Below are 23,517 nucleotides of genomic sequence, written 5' to 3' on the forward strand. Positions count from 1 at the left end.
AATGTAGTTGATTCAGCAGAGATATCCAAATTTCCCTTGGCAGTTTGAGTGTGACAGTGATTGCAATCAAGTACCTAACTCAATTATCTCAATATAATTGATCTTGTTTGAGAAATGGCTTGAGATGAGAAAAATTGCTCAGACTGTGATTTGAAAATGTATGTTTTCAAAGTAATTGAGGATTCCAGTGTTTTCATACATAAGCAAGTTTAAAATAATGCATTAAACTCAAACCCACAACGTGGCTTGACAATAATATAGGCAAAGTCATTGGTATTTGCTATCTGAGAAAATTGGAGATTTTGCTGCTGCTTTGCATGTTATTGACATTGTATTCCTTTCATAATAGGCTTGGTCTGGTTATATCATTTGTGGGTAGCATTTGAGGGAAAATATGCAAAACTGTAAAAAGTCATCAGAAGTTCTCATAAAGTTTAACAATGAGCAATAAATAGCTCAGTTATCTTGTGTCCAGCCCAAAAACATTTGTAGTGCCAGGTTCTAATTAGGGCACTAAATTTGAAGGTAAGCAATATTAAGTTCTGAACAAATGAAGCACTGACTTATCAGAAGATAATGAAGAAACTTTGCATAAACAAGATATTCCAAGAACAAGTAGTTGAGAGTGAGGTATTTTATTTTAATTTTAAGGGAATTGTTTTCTTTTAAAAAAAAGTAAAGCAATTTTCCAGATTTGAAAAGAATCTGGAATAATCTTAATAATCAAAATTGACTACTCAGATTAGAATTGGGAACCACTTTTTCACCTTGTGGGCCATTAATGATATATTTGTAAAAGGTTTTAATACTGAGATCAACAATGTTCTGTCTTATAAGGAGATGAAGGGATTTAGAGCAAAGGAATTCAGTCAATAAGTTTGTGCGCATACATACTATGTAAGAGGGCCAAGTGAAAGCATCAAATGGCAAAGTGGTCATAACATAATCCTTTGTTTTATGTTGTAAAATAAATAAAACATTCAAATACATAGTTTGTCATTTTGATATTCTTCAGTCAGTATTTGCAGAAAATATCAATTTCTCCATCCTTCCACCTCAACCATATTTTTCTCTCATTGGAAAGGCCTTGATTTCTTTGGTATCCAGACCTGAACAGACTCCTGAGACCTTCAAGGACTCAATGCACAAATATTCACAATCCGTTGAATGGAGACATTTCACTCCATATTGGTTCTAAATGGCCACAATTTTACTATTAGAAAAATCTTTGGTTCTCTAATCTCCAGTCTCCATCTTGGGGAAATATATTCCTTTCAGCCAATGAAAAAGAAATGCTCAAAATCTGGAAAAAAAATCCTCAAAATACTGGATACCCTGCAGGCAATGCAACATCTGTTTAAAACATTTTGTTATAATCAAGGGTCTTCGAAGGTGTATGACCTGAAATGTGAAGTCTCTTTATCATTCTGTAGGTGCTGCCTGACCTACAAAATGTTCCCAGCATTTTCTATTTTTCTCCATCCTGCCATATTACTTGAGAATATTGTTCCTCAAAATGACATCATATCATCTAAATTCCTGCTCCCTCACTTGTTTATTGAACAGTATTTCAATTCTGACTTTCCATCTGCAAAATTGATTTAGTTCAAAATACAACTGATGATCCTGTATAGTCAGTGTGACTGGGAGTTTTGGAAGGCATTTGATTTCTTGTAGTCAAGTTGACTGATGGGGTAGTTAGAGGGTAATTGCACATCTTTGCCTCTGCAATGTTCCTCATAGCACATCATTGGGTCGTACCCAGCACATCAGGCTGCAGTTAAGGAGAGAGTAGAACTGAGCCACTGTCACAGACATGTTACACGGTAGTGGTTTGTATAAAGAAAGGGGATGAGTTAGCACACAGGAGGAAGATTGAAATTTGGCTGAATGGTGCACCAACAACAACCTTGCACACATTGTCACCAAACAAAGGAGCTGATTGTTGACTTCAGGTAGGGAAAGGTGGACAATCCAATGATATTTGGAGGATCAGAGGTGGAGAAGTTGAGCAGATTTAAGTTCTTGTGAGTCACTACCTTGGAAGAACTTTCTTCGGCCCAATATACTAATGGCATCGTGATGAAAGCACGTCAGTGCCTCTGCTTCCTCAGGAGTTTGTGGAGGTTTGGTGTGGCATCAGAAACCCTGGCAAATTTCTACAGATGTTTGGTGGCAAGTATGCTGACCAGCTGCATCACCATCTGGTTGGGAGCCACCAATACTACGAGTATAAAGCCCAACATAGTCTTTCATTCATTAATGTTCGGGAATTTTTTTCGGATAAATTGATGGCTGTGCTGTGTTGCTTCTTTAACTCAAACAGAACTCAAAAGCTTCATCAAAAGCTATCAATTTCCACATTTCACATGGTCTATATCTGACTTTCAGGATCTCTCTGTCTCCATTTAATGAGTTGGGCAAGTCAGAAATATCTAGTCAAAGCCCATCGAACTCCACAACTTAAAACTGTCTCTCCACCTTTCTGTGAGGCATCTATCCCATTTTCACTATTCCTGTTGCATTTATTTTGATGATGTGGTTTTTCTCATAGGTCTATTTGAAGTGTTTTTCTTCTTCTGAATCATGGCTTTTCAACTACAACAATAGATAAACCACTTGACTGCATCTTATCTACTTCCCACACCTTCAATCTCGCACCTTTTACACTTGGACAGATCGGGCACAAGGCTTCCCTGGTTCTCACTTGGTACCACACCAACTCTTTCCCTTTCCATTCAGAGAGCTATCCCCTCCACTATAACTTCTCAGCTTTCTCATCCATATCCACCTATGGGCCTGTGCTTCTCCCCTGCCTCTCCCCACCATTTTATTCAAGCGCCTGCCTGCTTTTTGCTCATACCTTGATGAGGACTCAGGTCCCAAATGTTGGTTATGTATCTTTATCTTTGCTACAAGAACATTACATTACTGGCTGAGTTTCACCAGCATTTTTGTGTAAACTGCAATCACAATGCCCGCAAATTTTCTTTAAACTAGTGCGGGGAAACGGTTCAGAACAGGCACTGAAAATCCAGTCCCAGCAATACAGGGGCGCACAGTTGGGGAAGGACTAATAGTTTGAAGTCTGTGAATGTGATGCCCTGGACTTTCAGGGTCACCACACAATACACTTTGAGAGAATAGCCAGTCCGCAATGGTGGGCCAGGTCTGGGCAGATAAAACTGTCAGTTGGCCCCGAGTCAAATAATCAATTGGTACAGTGTCCATACACTTTAATCAGTTCCATTGCTTTTGTGAGGGGATGGGGGCAGTCCTGGTCTAGGGTTACTGATGCAATGACTTGTAATGGGGATAGTGGAATCCTAAGTGATGACTTCACACAACGTGTGGGTGGTGACGTCACAGGAGCAGTCGGCGTCGAGGAGTTGGTGCTGCTGCCTGCAGCCTGCTGGGGGTGTCAGACAGCCAACGGTAATGCTGGTGGTCGCTGCTTGCTGTCGGCGGTGGGGCAGTCAGTCAGGCGGTCGGTGGCGGTCGCGGCGGTGGGTACTGGGTCGGTCGTGGTGGTGTGTCCCTGGTTGGCAGAGTCAGTAGTGGCAGTGGGTACCAAGTCGGTAGCGTCAGTCATGGTGGTGGGTAACTGGTCGGCTGCCTCGGTGGTGGTGGGTCCGCGGTTGGTAGCGGTGGGTGTGGCATGTCCTTGGTCGGCAGCAGCGACGGGTCCCTAGTTGGCAGTGTTGGTAGATAGCAGCAGCAGTGGGCTCAGCGATGATGGCGGCGGCGGGCTCAGCGGTGATGGCGGCGGCGGATCCCTGGTCGGCAGCGGATCCCTGGTCGGCAGCGGTGGTAGCCGTTGAAGTCAGGGCTGGGGCCTGGTCGGACATTGCTTCGTGAGGGAGGGTGAAGCAGGCCAATATCATTGCGGCGAGGGTGGGTTGTACCTTCCGCGATCGGCACCTGCCCTATGATGTCAGGCACTGCCACGCAGTGGAGCCTTTGCTCTCATTGGACGAGAGATCTGAGGAAGAAATGTTTGAATTGGAGGGTGGCGGTTGGGCTCCATACGAGGCACTGCATTTGACAGTGGCTATTTTGGAGCGACAGACTACAGCAAAGTGGCCGTTTTTAAGGCACTTCTGGCACCTGGCTTTTCTCGCCAGGAACTGGGACCTGCTGTGCTTGTCCCTCCCGCAGAAATAACACTTTAGGGTCGCATCGGGCAACATAGTGGCAGCCAATAGGCCGTCGGTGTTCCGTGGGGTAGTAGGGTTGAGGGAGTGCAATCTATTCACATCAGGGCATGGGGTCCAGCCCTGAGAGTACATGTCCATACTTAAGACCGCATCCTCCATTGTATCTGCGATCCGGATCACGTCCTCTAGGTTTTCTCGCCCGTGCTCTAGCAGGCGCTGCCTCACCTCATTCGATCAGACCCCGACCACGTAGGCATCCCAAATGAGATCGTCTATGGTCTCCGCAGCAGTTCTGTCTGTGCAGGCACAATCCCTGCCCATTGCCCTTAGTGCTTGAATATAAGCTCCACAGGACTCACTGGGCTGTTGCCTTCTTGTCGCTACTTTGTACCGAGCATAGACCCTGTTCACAGGTCGCTCGTAGAGCCCTTTCAGCACCTTCATGGCTGTGGCATAAATGGTCACGTCCTGGATGCTCTGGTAGACTCTCGGGGACACCATAGTAATCAATATTAGTAGTCGATGGCTTTTCTCTGTCTTGGCAGGGTCAGAGAGTTGTAAGTATGTTCCGAAGCACCTCACCAAGAGCTTAAAGTCATTCGAGGCTGCAGCCAACTGTGGGTCAATGTCGAGGCGTTCCAGCCGTAGCATACACTCCATCCCTTCAAAACTTTCTAGTGAATAAAATTGTAGAGCGCGTCAAAAGAATCAAAGGCTTGTTAATCCAAACCAAGGCTTTTATTAGCTAGAAGACTGGAGCGTATCACATGTAAGTCGACCAGTCCAGAATGACCTGGTCTGGCAAGGAGCAACCCTTTAAGACCTGCCAGTAGGCTTGGCTACACTCTCAGCCATCACAATCAACCTACACTACAATCTGTACATATACACATTAGTGATAGAATCTAAAATAGGCCTCTAAACATTTGCAGGAATGTAATATTAACAAAAGAAATTCTGGAGTAAGTTCTATTTTGCCAAAAGCATCTGAAACAGGTTAATTGTATCCTTTCTTGAAACTTCTATCCTCATGAGTTTAATGTAAAATGCAATACGTGACAAAACTAATATGGAGCCAATTTGCAATGATTATATCCTGATCTACTGACCAAGACATATTTCAAGTTTCATTTCAAGAGATTGTAAGAGTACGGTGCAGACCTAATTTTGCAATAAACTGGTAAAGCCACACATTTATCTTATGTGCATTACTCAGCTTGTTATCTCAGTGTAGAGCTTGTCGAAAGAACCAAAGACTTGTTGATCCAAACCAAGGCTTTTATTAGCAAAAGACAGGAGCTCTTCATAGGTGGCCGACCAGTCCGGAATGATCTGACCTGGCTAGGGACATAACCCTTTAAGGCCCAGACAGTAGGCGTGGCTAAGCTCTCAGCCAATCACTGTAAGCACAGTCAGTACACTCTAGATACTGTAACTATGTACTATCACACTCGGGCAAGATATTGGTTATGTAGAATTATTCACTGGAATGATACCACAAATAAAATGTTCCACTTTTGAAGATTGCATTAAAAATCTCACCACTGGATAGACAACCTGTTAGTTTTCATGTAAAATGGGGTTAACCAGGCAATTTGCATGGTTAGTGACCCAGGTACATGATGAGTTGAAAGGGTCAACCCAGTCAGAACATCCTGGTCCCTGGCCTATCTCAGTGGTGGCCAGGGAACCCAGTAAAACTCACCCGGGTGTCCTGCCTGCTCCAGTGGATTGAAAGTGCAAATGGCCGACCTCGTTACTTAGATGCATGCGTGCGTGCATCACAGGGAACCTGGCTGAAGTGCTGCTGCTGTGAATGGGGGGCGGTGGGGGGGGGGGGTGGGGAGGTGGATGATGTGCAAAGCAGTTCCAGCAGCATAGGGGATTATGGGTATGAAAAATGGCTTTGAGGCGTCACCGTGAACTGGTGTGGCATGAAATATTAAAATGTTAAGATGTATAGAGTAAGTATAAGGAAAGGTCTGAAGAAAAGAATTTGAACTGGATTATTGTACTTGTTCCTCCAACTTTGCTACACTTAGCTCTGAGAGCTCTTTTACAATTCTCTAACATGAATGAAGAGTTTTATAGTTATTTCACGTGCATTGGATCCTACTCTAACCTCAGTAGCACAGGAGATTTGGGAAGAGCACTTATGTATTACTTTCATTCTTAATCAACTTTACAATGTTGCTGTTTTTTTTTGATTCCTGCAAAGATGCTCTGGGGAATCTGCCTCACAAAGAGCAGTGTTGATACATTGTGATCACAGCAGGAATGGAGATCAAGAGTTATGGTTGTGTATTTTTCAGTTACACAGTCATTTTTAAATGAACTATTTATGCATTGTCATGGCTTGTTATTTAAGTGGGACGTATCCTCAGTTGCATGCTAATTGTAAATTAAATTGCTTTCTCTATCTCCACTCAAGCAGTTGCTCTATTTTTTGGTGTGGGGAATGATAAAAATGACTGTTATGAATGAGATGAACTAGATTCTGTTCCAAAGCACATTTGTTTGGTTCCAAAGTTTGGAATTTGCAAAATGTTTATACTCTTCCCAAAGCACAATCGATGTCTATTTCCTGGGCATGTAATGTCCTCCAAAGTGCAGCTCTCAGCAGTTCAGGCCCTCCAAAGTATCTCATCCCTGCTGACCAAGTTGGCATTGCGGGCGAGACCCATTTGTCTGTCTAAATGATTCCTATCTGTTCCTCCATGCAAATGTCTTTCGAAAGTTGAAAGTATACCCATATCAAAGTTTCTTCTGGCAGCTCATTCCAAATAAGGATCATCCTCTGAGTGGAGAAAAAAAAACTTTATCAGTTTCCTCTTCAGTGTCTCCCATCACACCTTAAGCCTATGCCATCCAGTTATATTATCTTGTATCAGGCAAAATAAGATCGCTCTTGTGCTTTAGGAAATAAAGATTCAACCTTTTCTGATGAAGGTAAGTGCGCCAAATTATTTCTTTATCACCTTGCCCACCTGTGTCACTATTTTCAAGGAATGATGCACCTGCACACCTTGGTCCTTCTGTTCTTCAGGAATCCACTATTTACCGTGCAAGCCCACCCTGGTTTGACTACCCAAAGTGCAATACCCACATCTGTTAGAATTGGGTTTTGTCCACTTTCCCAAATTATGCAAGTCCTCTTGTAAACTTGAATGAGTCGTGTCAGAGAATTAGAGTTTTATTAATTCAGATTCGATTCAGTTAAATTCCTCAGCTCACCTTCCCAATTCATTCAAATCCTGTTGCAAACTTGAATGGGTCATGTTAGAGAGCTACATCTCTTCGATCAGTTTTGATTCAATTCAAATGAAATGGATTTGTGCTCACTACTTGTTCTTTGAAGTCTGGTGTTAAGAGCACTGTGGTTCATTTGAAATTGGGAAGTTGTTCATTGCTGCGATCGGAATGGGTTAGGGTTTAAATAATTACTGTTCTAAGTCTGATAGTCTATGTATAAAGATGGCTGCTGTCATCATTTAGATATTCACCAAACATTTTGGCAGTTTCCGCAAAGCAGGACGTCAAGCGCTGAAGAGCTGGCTCTGAATGGGCAACTAAAGCGGCATCATCTGCAAAGAGTAGTTCACGGACAAGTTTCTCTTGTGTCTTGGTGTGAGCTTGCAGGCGCCTCAGATTGAAGAGACTGCCATCCGTGCGGTACCGGATGTAAACAGCGTCTTCATTGTTGGGGTCTTTCATGGCTTGGTTCAGCATCATGCTGAAGAAGATTGAAAAGAGGGTTGGTGCGAGAACACAGCCTTGCTTCACGCCATTGTTAATGGAGAAGGGTTCAGAGAGCTCATTGCTGTATCTGACCCGACCTTGTTGGTTTTCGTGCAGTTGGATAATCATGTTGAGGAACTTTGGGGGACATCCGATGCGCTCTAGTATTTGCCAAAGCCCTTTCCTGCTCACGGTGTCGAAGGCTTTGGTGAGGTCAACAAAGGTGATGTAGAGTCCTTTGTTTTGTTCTCTGCACTTTTCTTGGAGCTGTCTGAGGGCAAAGACCATGTCAGTGGTTCCTCTGTTTGCGCGAAAGCCGCACTGTGATTCTGGGAGAATATTCTCAGCGACACTAGGTATTATTCTATTTAGTAGAATCCTAGCGAAGATTTTGCCTGCAATGGAGAGCAACGTGATTCCCCTGTAGTTTGAGCAGTCTGATTTCTCGCCTTTGTTTTTGTACAGGGTGATGATGGTGGCATCACGAAGATCCTGAGGCAGTTTACCTTGGTCCCAACAAAGCTTGAAAAACTCATGCAGTTTGGCATGCAGAGTTTTGCCGCCAGCCTTCCAGACTTCTGGGGGGATTCCATCCATACCTGCTGCTTTGCCACTTTTCAGTTGTTCGATTGCCTTATATGTCTCATCCAGGGTGGGAACCTCATCCAGCTCTAGCCTTAGGGGCTGTTGAGGGAGCTGGAGCAGGGCGGAATCTTGGACTGAGCGGTTGGTACTGAAAAGAGATTGGAAGTGTTCTGACCATCGGTTGAGGATGGAGATCTTGTCGCTGAGGAGGACTTTGCCGTCTGAGCTGCGCAGCGGGCTTTGGACTTGGGGTGAGGGGCCGTACACCATGAAAGACCCCAACAATGAAGACGCTGTTTACATCCGGTACCGCACGGATGGCAGTCTCTTCAATCTGAGGCGCCTGCAAGCTCACACCAAGACACAAGAGAAACTTGTCCGTGAACTACTCTTTGCAGATGATGCCGCTTTAGTTGCCCATTCAGAGCCAGCTCTTCAGCGCTTGACGTCCTGCTTTGCGGAAACTGCCAAAATGTTTGGCCTGGAAGTCAGCCTGAAGAAAACTGAGGTCCTCCATCAGCCAGCTCCCCACCATGACTACCAGCCCCCCCACATCTCCATCGGGCACACAAAACTCAAAACGGTCAACCAGTTTACCTATCTCGGCTGCACCATTTCATCAGATGCAAGGATCGACAATGAGATAGACAACAGACTCGCCAAGGCAAATAGCGCCTTTGGAAGACTACACAAAAGAGTCTGGAAAAACAACCAACTGAAAAACCTCACAAAGATAAGCGTATACAGAGCCGTTGTCATACCCACACTCCTGTTCGGCTCCGAATCATGGGTCCTCTACCGGCACCACCTACGGTTCCTAGAACGCTTCCACCAGCGTTGTCTCCGCTCCATCCTCAACATCCATTGGAGCGCTTACACCCCTAACGTCGAGGTACTCGAGATGGCAGAGGTCGACAGCATCGAGTCCACGCTGCTGAAGATCCAGCTGCGCTGGATGGGTCACGTCTCCAGAATGGAGGACCATCGCCTTCCCAAGATCGTATTATATGGCGAGCTCTCCACTGGCCACCGTGACAGAGGTGCACCAAAGAAAAGGTACAAGGACTGCCTAAAGAAATCTCTTGGTGCCTGCCACACTGACCACCGCCAGTGGGCTGATAACGCCTCAAACCGTGCATCTTGGCGCCTCACAGTTTGGCGGGCAGCAGCCTCCTTTGAAGAAGACCGCAGAGCCCACCTCACTGACAAAAGGCAAAGGAGGAAAAACCCAACACCCAACCCCAACCAACCAATTTTCCCTTGCAACCGCTGCAATCGTGTCTGCCTGTCCCGCATCGGACTGGTCAGCCTCAAACGAGCCTGCAGCTGACGTGGACTTTTTACCCCCTCCATAAATCTTCGTCCGCGAAGCCAAGCCAAAGAAAAATTTATTCTTAATTGTATGTTCATCACTTTGCATCAACAGGCATTGTTAAATGCACTATATAAATAAACTACTACTTTGAGTTGTTCATTAAGGGGTAATAGAGATGCTGTGGCATTTGGCAGGAAAACCGATTATATAAAAAAAAATCATCACAAATGGTTAAACATAACAGATATAGGAAATTCTCAAATTTCTCACACTTTCGATTCATCAGGCGAAATGCCATGTTGTGCAACTCTCTGTCCCAAAAATACAAGATCAACAGTGCCAAAACCCCATTTGCCGGGGTTGATCACAATACCACACTCATCATGCCTCGGAAACAATGAGATAAGATGGTGCCTGTCCTCTTCTTCATCCATACTCGCAACAAGAATATCGTCAAAATTGAGGATGGAATGTCTGAGCTGCATTTCATAGACCGAATGGCATTTGCAGAAACTCAAACGTGCCATAAGGTGAAATTACTGCCATCTTCGTGACATCAGAAGGCTAAACTCTGACATTTTTTTCAGGCAACCATGTATTTTCGGTAATATATGTTTGCTTTGGAGGTTTGCTGACAAATCTTGTAAATTGGGAATTTTATATTGATCAGGAATAGTGGAATTGTTCAGGGCATGATAATCACCACAAGGGTTCCAATCTCCAAGATATTTTTTCAGAATTATATGCAGTGGTCAAGCCCAGCAGCTGTCAAATCTGTGGTCCACACCCAACTCTTGAATGTGGCATAAATATGATTTTGTGATTTTAAGATAGTTCAGGAATAATCCACAAGTCTGTGATGCAACCAGAGTACCCCGAATCTCGACATGGTGGGGAACTGTCTGTAATACCATGGGGTCACTAGATGAGGGAAACACTAGAACAAAGCTCGGAAAGGGCAGGAGCTAGGTTGAAGGCTCGCCAGGCGGCTGACCACATTGGAGGGGTGACAAATGCAGCTCACTTGTGTACAAGAGCTGTGGTTCATGGCACAGCGATTTTTCAAATCTACCAACAATCAAAGATGTGACAAGAAATTCACTCCCAAAATGAAATTTGATATATTTGCAACTGTGAAAATGCACTGAAAAGGTTTTTTTGAGATCAAAATCTAACAGAAGTAACCTCTGGCCATATGTTTGAATATTAGAATCATTCACGGTTGAACGAGCACATGACATATTGGGGTGTCTGCGTGGACCACTAAAATCTCTGCACCAGAATCAAGAAGAACTTAAAACACTGGAGAGACAATCTTTTAGGAAGAGATGGCAGCCGACATGCCCATGGGAGCAGTTGCCTCTACTGTCAAGCCTGGTTGTTTCCTGGCTGCCACATGTAGAAGTTGCAAAGTGGCTGACAGGTCGAGGTGGCAGCACTAAATCTCCAGTGCTTCCACCAAATACACCACCTGCCACCTCTACCATGTTCTCGACCATTATGATTCCAAACAGGTCAATGGAAGGAATTCCGTTGCATGCCCAAACCTGAACCTGTATAGTCAGTGCTGCCATTTATTGCTCCATCTCAGTTATCTTCAATTGAGAAGGTTCTGGCGTTACCTTCAATTGAGAAGGAACTGATGTTTCACAAAGTGGATTTGTGGTCACAACTGATGACACAAGTATGCAACCATGATAGAGGTCGTGGACAAGTGGTATCTCTTTGTATGCCTTTATGGCAAACAGAAATAAACACATTTTGTGAATTTATGGATTTGAACCCATCCAAACAAATATAATGGCAGATGTCTTATTGAGAATATCAGGACAAAGTCACAATAGGCAAACAATGTAACATTTATAATGGCATTGGATGCAAGGATCGACAGCGAGATAGACAACAGACTCGCCAAGGCAAATAGCGCCTTTGGAAGACTACACAAAAGAGTCTGGAAAAACAACCAACTGAAAAACCTCACAAAGATTAGCGTATACAGAGCCGTTGTCATACCCACACTCCTATTCGGCTCCGAATCATGGGTCCTTTACCGGCATCACCTACGGCTCCTAGAACACTTCCATCAGAGTTGTCTCCGCTCCATCCTCAACATTCATTGGAGCGACTTCATCTCCAACATCGAAGTACTCGAGATGGCAGAGGCCAACAGCATCGAATCCACGCTGCTGAAGATCAAACTGCACTGGGTAGGTCACTTCTCCAGAATGGAGGACCATCGCCTTCCTAAGATCGTGTTATATGGCAAGCTCTCCACTGGCCACCGAGACAGAGGTGCACCAAAGAAGAGGCAAAAGGACTGCCTAAAGAAATCTCTTGGTGCCTGCCACATAGACCACCACCAGTGGGCTGATATCGCCTCAAACCGTGCATCTTGGTGCCTCACAGTTCGGCGGGCAGCAACCTCCTTTGAAGAAGACCACAGAGCCCACCTCACTGACAAAAGACAAAGGAGGAAAAACCCAACACCCAACCCCAACCAACCAATTTTCCCTTGCAACGGCTGCAACCGTGTCTGCCTGTCCCGCATCGGACTTGTCAGCCACAAACGAGCCTGATGCTGACGTGGACATTACCCCTCCATAAATCTTCGTCCGCGAAGCCAAGCCAAAGAAAAGAAAGAACAATATCACACCAGAAGATATTGTCAGAAGTATACAAATTGTCCTGGTTTAGAACCAAAGTTATAAATGCATGTTAAGTTGATGGATGGATTCATGGTTGAATGAAGACATGAAATGTTTTCATTACAGAGAATAACTAAGACAGTGCAAGACCTCCATGCAGAGTTTCTGCAAATGCCATTGGGTTTATGAAATGCAGCTCAGACATTCCATCCTCGATTTCATGTTTGTTTATATCGACGATATTCTTGTTGCGAGTATGGATGAAGAAGAGGACAGGCACCATCTTATCTCATTGTTTCCGAGGCATGATGAGTGTGGTATTGTGATCAACCCCGGTAAATGGGGTTTTGGCACTGCTGATCTTGTATTTTTGGGACAGAGAGTTGCCCAACATGGCATTTCGCCTGATGAATCGAAAGTGTGAGAAATTTGAGAATTTCCTATATCTGTTATGTTTAACCATTTGTGATGATTTTTTTAAATCGCTTTTTCTGCCAAATGCCACAGCATCTCTATTACCCCTTAATGAACAACTCAAAGTAGTGGTAGTTTATTTATATAGTGCATTTAACAATGCCTGTTGATGCAAAGTGATGAACATACAATTAAGAATAAACTTGTTACTATCTAAATGATGACAGCAGCCATATTTTTACATAGACTATCAGACTTAGAACATTAATTATTTAAACCCTAACCCATTCCGATCGCAGCAATGAACAACTTCCCAATTTCAAATGAACAACAGTGCTCTTAACACCAGACTTCAAAGAACAGGCAGTGAGCACAAATAAGACTGGTTGCAATTCAGTTTGAATGTTACAAAAAATCTAATTACAGCCATCTTCAGGCTGGTTTACCGGCATCAGCAGGACTTGGATGTTAAAGTCTGCGAACTTCAAAAAGGAAACTACCAACCAAGTCACAGTTTCTTGAGGTGGCTGAGCATCAGTTCACCTCAAAGCCTCCTCGGCATTGGATGATCCAAATGCCTTGAGGCCTCATGCCTCAGGTCTACATTGATGATGACCAACACATCCTTCAGGATTTCTCTGGGCTAACACTGCGTCATCGCTCAAGTAGTATTGGGAAACCACCTCCATCTCCTCCCGTTGCACCATTTCCACGACCATTGAAGCAGGTGCCACTGGCTCAGTGTCTTCATTAGGCCTCACTCCATGACTGTTGAGCTGCAAACCTAGTGGCTTCCTCTCAGCGACCCACTCATTGTTTGGCGACCCAGGTTGCAGTCCCAGACTCATTGCATTTGTTAAATCCAGAAAAGGATCTGATGTCCATTTCCAGGAGATCATTGACTTTGGGAGATAATGTCATGTATACTTTCGACAATGTGAACACTGCACTTGCGATTGCCATGATGCTTGTACATCAAAAGCCCAATGCCTTGCTCTCTCTTATGACAGATACACCTGTCAGTGCTTTGGGAGCAGTGTTAGAACAGTGAGTTTGTGGGCAATTGGAACCTCTGGCATTTTTTTTCAGCCAAGCTGTCACTGGCTCAGGCAAAATATAATGTTTTGTCGAGAACTATTGACTTTCTATCTTGCTGTGAAACAATTATGCTTTTCATTGGAAGATCATCCTTTCAGCATTTCTACAGACCACCAGCCTCTTACGCATACTGCAATTACAAGCGCACATCTCTACTCATCTTGAGAAATTCAGCACTTGGGCTTGCTTTACAATTTTCATCAGACATACGGCATATCCAAGGAAAAGCAAATGCCGTGGCTGATGCCCTGCCCAGGCTTGCATACAACCACTGCCATAGATTTCAGTCCCGTGGACTACCAGGTGGGAAGAGGCCATTCCTGTCACTGCAGAGACGATCGCTCGGGCTTTTGAAGATTGTTGGATACCATCTTTCAGTGTTCTGGCCACTATTATAACTGATCAAGGGTCTCAGTTCGAGTCAATGTTGTTCCAAGCTCTCACTGATCTTCTTGGCACTATCATATTTGCACTACAGCTTACGATCCACAGGCAAACAGCCTTGTTGAGTGCTTCCATCGACAATTGAAAGCAGAATTGACAGCAGGTGGCAATGCATCTATGTGGAGTGAACGTTTGCCCATGGTTCTCCTTGGCATGTGCACTGCTGTTAAGGCAGATCTTGGATGTTCAGCGGCAGAACTCGTATATAACGCTGCGCTGACCTTGCCAGGTGAGTTTGTGAATCTGAGTCCAGCCACAATGCTCTATGATCTGGCAAGTTGTGTTGATCGTCTTGGGGAAAACATGAGATTATTCTGAACTATTCCCTTGTGGCAGGCATCACCTGCAGTGTATGTGGCGAATGATTTACAATGCAGTACTCGTTCCTTCAGCATGATGCTATTCGCAAACCACTTCAGCCTGTTTACAATAATCCTTTACAGGTCTTACAACATCACCTAAAGACTTTGTGATTGACAGGAATGGAAATCCTGACACGGTTTCCATCAACATGTTGAAGCCTATGTATATCAATGGTCCATGTCCTGTGTTGGGACCAGAGTCTGAGGATCAGTTGCACCCCTGCCTGTGCATTGCCTGTCTTGCAGTATCGTATGAGGTTTGGCTGAATTGTCAGCCCTCCAGACCATTATGTAGTGGGACAGTTCCCATTGTTCGCCTTCTTACATGGCTTGGAGGGGTGGGGTGTCTGTCATGGTGGCACACTTGCCTTGAGAGCAGTGCTGGTTGCTACTGATGATGTAATCGAAGTGATGTGCGGGAGTAATAGCGGGCATGTGTGGGTGCGTTAAGTGTCAGTGTACGGATGATGGATATGGGTGCAGGAGGAAGTGAATGAGAGCGTCAGGATCACCCATATTGCAGTGATCCAATGAAAAGGTCATAGGGGTTTGGTTGGGTGACATTTGGGGAGTTGAAGAATACAACGTTTCAAAGAGAAGTAAGTCAACTCCATTGTGTGCTGAAAAAAAACGATTGAGTGTATTCTTTAATTGTTTATAAACTGGGGTAAATCAGAGCTGTTACACCTCCACCAAGAAGAGAAGGAGAAGCTAAAGAGACATCAGAAGCATTCTGTCTTTCAATCCTACCCCCTCCTAAGATTTCACTGCTTCTACACCTTTGTAACCTCTATAGCCACATGACATCTTGTCTGTTTCAGTGATGAACATGAGCTCCAAGTATCCAAATCACCCTCCTCGATTCTTGGTTCTGAACTCCAAAGAGAATTTAGAAATTTTTCAGCACCCAAGCACTGCTCATCATAAGTCCCATTCTTGATACTTAGCTTCCATGAGTTAGTGTCCAGCAGCCTGCACCCAGCACGTAGCCTGGTGCGAGTCCTTCCTCCGCCAAGCCCTTGCTGGTTGCTTTTGTCATCTCCTACCCTTTAGAGTCTTCTTCCATGCTTCTTCTTGGTGGAATGGTGCACTTTGCCAGTTTTTTGCTCTCCTGGACCCTGCAATCCTCGAGGTCTGGGCTGCCAGGGATAGGTGCCATTGTCTTGGGCACGAACCTCCATGGATTCTCTGGTTTTAAAAGAGAACAGTGCCAACCATGTTCTATAGGTGTTTTTAACCCTGTACAGTGTCATTGGCATCAAGACTGGGGAGTAGAACCCAGTGGAGCAGCACTGGAAATCATATTTCCGTTCCCTGCTCCTCCCAGATCTGCAGAGTGGTGCCATTACTGCAGCCACAGTTGGATGAGCATTTAAATTTACTTTCACTCTTGTTTAGGACAAGAAAATAGAAATGCCCACTTGTATTCTCCATTAAGTTAAATAACGGACTTCAACATAAGAATAATTAGCAATGATGTATGAATGGTCTTCCAGCAAGCTTGCAACTTTGAATATAATTTCCAAAGCATCCTCATCTGAACATGTTATTTTGCTTTTGCTAATTGTGATACATCAGCAATAAACGTCTCATGACATGTTTAATCAGTCCCTCCTCAATGTAACTTGAAGCATCATGAGCAGTTTTCACCATTCGAATGCACCAAAAACAACTTGAGGTTTTTCTCACACAGGCCACATACCTTGAACAGGCCTCAGCCTGATTACCTCTGTTAAACATTTTTCAATATTTGCTGAGGTGGACTCAAAAGTGAGCAAAAACCTTGTGTAGTTGTCGATCAAAATTGAAGCTAAGTAACCTTTTTGGGTTTTCTGGCTCTGATGATGGCCCTCAGCAAAACCAAACTGCAGCCTTCAAGCAGCACCATTGTAGGGTGGTTGGGGGGAGGGGGAGGGGGGGGAGGAAAAATCAGCATTTTGAATCAAAACCCTGCATCAATAGTGAGAGAGGAGAGGAAAGTTGGAGCGAGGTGGGGAAAGGTGGGATGATGGTCTTGTTAGACTGAGGCAGATGGGAAATGAGAAAAGGTGATGGGTGGATGGATGTGGAGCATGTTTATGGTCAGTGCAGAGGTGGATCAGTAGGAGAATGGGTGGGGGTATAAGTAAGAGTTATCTGAAGTTGGAAAATTCAATGTTCATATCATCATGTTGCAGAAAAATCCAGGTGATGTTCGAGGTTTTGTCCTTCCACTTGATATTGGGCCTCATCTGGAAGGCCAAAGATGGAGAAGTCAATTTGAGAATAGAAAAGGAAGTTGAAACAGCGTGCAGCCAGGAACTCGTGATGACCTTTGCAGACAGATCACAGGTGCTCTGCAAATTGGTCATCTGCATTTCATCGTGTCAATATGGAGGGGGCCATTTCTGGAACACCAAATGCAGTAGATGAAGTTGGAAGACGTGAACATGTCACAACATGAAGGGCTGCTTCAGTCCCTGGCTACGACTAAGGGGATAGTTGTTAGATCAAGAATTGCAGCTCCTGCAGTTGCAGGGGTAGGTGCCAGGGTCAGGGAGAATGAGTTGAGGAGGGAGTCACAGGGAGAATGCCCCCTGTGGAAGGTGGAAAGAGTTGGAGAGGGAAAGATGTGACTCATGATGAAATCCAGTTACAGCTGTTGGAAAAGATGAGGGATGATGTACTTAATGCAGACTAAGCTGACTCCTCAAATGGACGTTTGACAGCTGTGGTATTGCTTGCATGCATAATTTCCTGGTAAGCTCAATGCCTTCCATACACACTTTGAAAAGAAAACAACAATCCATCCTCATGAGCCCCAACTGCCCCCGACAACTCTGTGCTCACTGAGAATGATGCAAGAAGAAACTTAAATGGGTGAACCCTCAGAAACCATCAGCGTACCCAGCCTCATCCTTAAAACCTGCATTGAAACTTGACCAACTGGCTGGAAAGTTTTCAGACGTTTTCAACCTCTCACTTCAACCATCTGAGGCTCCCATCTGCTTCAAAAGGACATCTATCACACCAATATCAAAGAATGACAAGGCACCCTGCCTCAATGACTACCTGCCATCATGATAAGGTGCTTTAAGTGATTGGTTGTGGCTCATCAATTCCTGTCTACTAATGAGTTGTGAGTTCACAACATTCATCACTTTACAAGGATGAAGTTGTTTTGCGGAAAAAATTGGCTCTATTTCCACTGACAAATCTGCTTTTCATTCAAGGAATAGAAAGTGAGTGCAAAATAAGACAAGTTCATTCAAGAAACACAAAGATTGCAGATCATGGAAAAAAATCATTTACATCCATTTAATAGGAAAAGTTACCCATCTACCAAGGTTTACTGTTCCAGACTGCCTTTGTTTTGCTATCTTCAACTTTGAGAATTAGAAGTTTTGTCCATTAATTCACAACCATTTAAAAAAAAAAGTTTTTGATTTTTTTAATCCTTGTTCTAGTCTGTTCTACAGTTCCAGCAATTAATTCAGAGACTTGCTCAAAATACAGTCATGTCGCTTTTAGTGATGGTGATTTTTGATAGATTGGCATCACATTCACATGACCGGTGCAAATTTTCTGCAGCCAGTGTTCTTTTTCTCCAAAAGTTCACTGCAGATCAACAAAAGACATGAGAAGCTCAAACCTAGAATAGCAAGATTATTTCAAATGCTCCAAACTGACAATCTAAGCACATTTAATGGATATTATTGCATGTCTGAGTCAGTTGACACAATTCTCAAAGGTTGAAAATCTGAGCAATATTCCATGTAGTTTATTATATTAATGACATGAAGGAATGCTTTCACCTCGTACTTCTTTGAAGATGTCTATTTCAGTTTCATAGAATCTGAGGTGGAGAATGAGGCCAATGTGGGAACTGCAGATCCTTCTCCAGATGATAGTTTCCAGTGTGGGTAGTCTGCTCCACTCACCTCATTTACAAGTCCTCTGCGGATCCCTGATGCATGATCTCATGGTTCCTGATATCTGACTGAACTCTCCTTCTCCACTTTGAGTGGTCATGGGCCAAGGGTTCCAATAAAGCTTTGAGTACATACTTGAATCTTTTCCTCTGTCCACCTTGTAATTTCTAAGTATGACAAGACCTTTGAATAGTGTCTATTTAGGAAGGCTGGTGTCAAGAATGTAAATAGGATCACCTGCCCAATATCAATGACTGAGAGAATCTACACCTCAAGACGTTGAATGAAGTGTTTACTTGTATTGGTTCAGTTATCCTTCCAGTGAATTTGGAACATTTTACTCAGACAGTACAGGTGTATTAATGGTATTTTCCCAGTGCCTTGAAATTTCCGCTGCAGGATGCTGCTTGGCTTAGAGAACATGTCCAATGAGGAAAGTTTCTGACATAATCTTAAAATACTTATCAATTTTAATATTATGAATAACTATATTTGTGTTTTGCATGTTAAATTACTTTATCTAATCCACAAATGTTAAATAAAACTTGAAAATCTATTGAACTGACTTGATTGATCCAAGTTCAGTACAGTTCTGTTTTACCACAGTGCAGCAGGGATTGCAAGTGTCAACTTCTTCACATTTTTTTTTCAATGTCTTCAAGTATTTTGGGATGGAATTAAAAATGAACCCTGGCAGCTGATGGGCCCATCTTATTAGTTTGTGTACAATTTGGAATCTTCCTGTCAAATTCTGAATGATCTAAAATTACACACAACTTTTATTTTAGTTGTTGACACATTCAGCAGTGGAGCGAGAATCATACTCTTTCATGTATTCTGTGGAAAATCCAGATTTTTTTTATTTGAGATTGGATTGTTTAGCACTATAGTATTACACAGGAAAAGTTAACACTGGTTATGTTTGACCTGCTGAGATTTCCCAGCATTTTCTAACCTTTAATTCAGGTTTTCAGTTTTTATGCAGATTTTTTTTTACACAAAATGTTTCTTTCACCATTCATGTGATTGAGCTCTTGCTTAATTTGTTACAACTGATAAATATGGCTAATTTTGAGACAAATTAAATATATTCTAAGTTTTCCATTTGTTCGATTTGTTGGATCACCTGATGAGAACAAATGATTTATCATTAGAATATAAATTGAAGAATGCAGGAAATAGGAATAGAAGTGAGCCAAATGGTTTCTCAGAGTAAAAGCATTTCACAGCAAGGAAACAGGCCCCGTGGGTCAATTTGCCCTCGTTGACCAGGTTGCCTCTCCACGCAAGTCCCCTTTGCCTTCATTCAGCACAAGTCCTCCTCAGCCTTTTCTTTTGCATGCATTTGTCAAAATATTTTCTTAGTGTGACAATTATTTACATTTACCACCTCTTCTGGTAGTTTGTTCCATACACCCACTGCCTATTGTGTGGGAAAAAATAGCCGTCAGGTCCCTTTACAGTCTTTCCCCTTTCATCTTAAATCTATGCCCTCTCGTTTGAGATTTCCCGACTCTGGATCAAGTCCTTGACCAATTTCATAAACCTCTGTACCCCTTCAGCAACCTTTGCCCTAGGGAGAAAAGTCCCAGCCGATCCAACCTCCTTAAAATTCAAGCCTGTCCCAGTAACTGTCTGATAAATTTTCCACGCATAAACAACCTTGCTGATGTTCAAGGGGCCCTATTCTCTCCTTGGTTACTCCTTTGGCTTCAATGTAATTGTAAATTCTTAGGATTCTCCCTAACCTTTTTGCCAGAACCATCTCAGACACTCTCTTTTCCTCCTGATTTCCCTATCAAGTAAACTCCTCCATTCTGTCGACCTCTCGGAGGATTAATCTAATCTAACTTGTCTATAATGGAGTTAAAAAAGAAAGTCTGCAGTATTTCCACAAAATTAGTGGAAAAACTCAGTAAGTCACACAATGTTCTCTATGTGGACGAGGGCACCCCCTGCATTTTCCTCACATCTTGATGACAGGATCAGGCTCGAAATGTTTCTGTATCTTTGTCTTTGCTACATAAAGAACACTGCATGTCTTGCTGAGTTTCTCCAGAATTTCTCCTCCTCACTGTTCAACACAGGCGCACCCCAAGGATGCATGTTTAGCCCGCTGCTCTACTCATTATACACCTGTATGGCCAGGCACAATACCAAACCTATCTACAAGTTTACTGATGACACCACAGTTGTTGGCAGAATCATAAAGATACGAGGAAGTGTATAGGAGGGAGATCGATCAGCTCATTGAATGGTGTAACGACAACAACCTTGCACTTACACCAGCAAAACTAGGGAGATGATTGTGGATTTCAGGAGGAAATCAGGGAAACATGACCCAGTACTCATCGTGGGGACAGTAGTGGAGAGAGTCATGAGCCTTACATTTCTTGGTGTCAACATCTCCAAGGAGGTGTACCATGGAGAGCATTCTGGTTGGTTGCATCACTGCCTGATATGAAGGTGCCAACTCTCAGGACAAGCAAAAACTCCAGAGGGTTGTTAACTCAGCCTGTGACATCACAGGCACCAGACTTCACTCCATCAAGGACATCTACATGAGGCGGTGTCTTTAAAAAGCAGCCTCTATCTTCAAAGATCCCCACCATCAAAGCCATACCCTCTTCACTCTGCTACCATCAGGGAAAATGTGCAGGACCCTGAGAACAAGCTCTCAGTGGCACAAGGAGAACTTCTTCTCTACTGCCATCAGATTCGTGAATAATCAATGAAAAAATGGCACTGCCTTACTTTTCGTGCATTATTATTGTATTTTATTTTTTTAATAATAATATCATAAGATGGTTATAATATGAATGTTTGCACTATGATGCTGTCAAAAAAAAACAAATTTCATGACTTGGTCATGACAATAATTTCTGATTCTGAATTTTATGTAAATTGTCTATAATTGAGATTTGGCTCCTCATTCAAGCCACAATATCTCTGGTCATCCACGGTTCCCTCATCCTACTAGCTCCAACTTTCCCTCTAACAGGACCCTCCTATCTCTCTCTCTCTTTTTCAAAAGTTCTCACTTGCCAGATATCCTTTTACCCAAAAAAAGCTCTCTCAATTAATCTTTGAAAGTTCTTGTCAAATGCCATCAATAAGATCATGCTTGCTTTGAGCTTTGTGTTGGCTCTATTTTCTGCAGCATTTTCGAAAATGCTTGACTCCTTGCAGAGCAATAATCTGCCTATTAAGTTTCTAAATGCATTTATTGAATAGCCTCCAGGGCTCTCTGGAATCAGGAACTGTGCTCTTGGTACAAAATTATTCTGCAGCAATCATCTGCAAATATCTGACTTTTATTTCTTGAAAAAAAATTTTCCTGATTATTTTTATTTCTTTGCTTTGAAACTTTTCTGAGGTCAATATTATTTTGCCAGTTTTTGGAAATACTGTACACAAATCATACTGTAACTAATTTCAAGATTTTTCTGTCTCATATAGGTCATGAGGGACCCATTGGTTTTAGGGCACAGATAAAGACTGCTGCAGTGTATTGTACCCTCCTCTGAAGATCATTTAAAATATTATACACCCACCCCATTCCCCCCCCCCCCCCCCTTTACGGCAGTAATCGTTCTAAAAGTCATCAAATGTTTGTGCTGGGACAATTGGATGTAAGCTTTGATTTTTTTTTGTATATACAATTACAAACTAATGGCTGGAATATAATAGATATTTTTTTTTAATATTTTTTTTATTTTTCACACTATGAACCATATAAACCAAAATATGTACAAAAGTTTCTCATTAAATTTACACAGTGGTCTTTTGTCCCCTTTCTTTCTCCCCTTTCCCTCCCTCCCCTCCAAAATCCATAAATATTCAACATATACAATACAATAAAACCATAAAACAATATCTTCACACAAAGGAAAATAAACAAGAAAAATGCGTCATCTATTTATTACACACTGAATCTAGTCGTTTTGTCTTCTTATCATTTTCATTGTCATGTTAGGGGATGGAGGTAATAGGCAAGCACTCTCTCTGATATGTTCTACGTATGGTTCCCAAATTTGTTCAAACATTGTGACTTTATTTTTAAAATTATATGTTATTTTTTCCAATGGGATACATTTATTCATTTCCATGTATCATTGCTGTATACTCATGCTCTTTTCCATTTTCCAAGTTGACATTATACATTTTTTTGCTATCGCTAAGGATATCATAATGATTTTTTGTTGCACTTTATCAAATTTGAGGCCTAATTCTCTACTACTTATGTTACTTAAAATAAATATCTCTGTTTTTTTTGGTATGTTATTTTTTGTAATTTTATTTAGTATCTGAATTAATTCTTCCCAAAACATATTTACTTTCCAACATGCCCAAGTTGCATGTAATGTTGTTCCCATTTCCTTCTAACAGCGAAAACATCTATCCGATAATGTTGAATCCCATTTTTTTTTTAATTTTTGAGGAGTAATATATACCCTGTGTAACCAATTATACTGGATCATGCATAACCTTGTGTTTATTGTATTCTTCATAGTTCCAGAGCGTAACTTTTCCCATACTTCATTTTTTTATTTTTATGTTTAGATCCTTTTCCCACTTCTGCTTAGGTTTATAGTTTATTTCATTTTCCTTATCTTGCAACTTAATGTACATGTTGGTTATAAATCTTTTAATTATCATTGTTGACCTCACCAAAGCCTTCGACACCGTGAGCAGGAAAGGGCTTTGGCAAATACTAGAGCGCCTCAGATGCCCCCCAAAGTTCCTCAACATGGTTATCCAACTGCACGAAAACCAACAAGGTCGGGTCAGATACAGCAATGAGCTCTCTGAACCCTTCTCCATTAACAATGGCGTGAAGCAAGGCTG

General features: G+C 42.7%; 1 protein-coding gene across 36 annotated transcripts in view; it reads left to right on the forward strand.

Moving 5' to 3' along the window:
- The window catches only part of LOC138763207 (contactin-4-like), a 2,221,540-nt gene that overhangs the window by 1,699,117 nt on the left and 498,906 nt on the right, over window positions 1–23,517 (forward strand). The window lies entirely within an intron of this gene.

Source organism: Narcine bancroftii, chromosome 5 (genome assembly GCF_036971445.1).
Source record: "Narcine bancroftii isolate sNarBan1 chromosome 5, sNarBan1.hap1, whole genome shotgun sequence".
Classification (NCBI taxonomy): Eukaryota; Metazoa; Chordata; class Chondrichthyes; order Torpediniformes; family Narcinidae; genus Narcine; species Narcine bancroftii.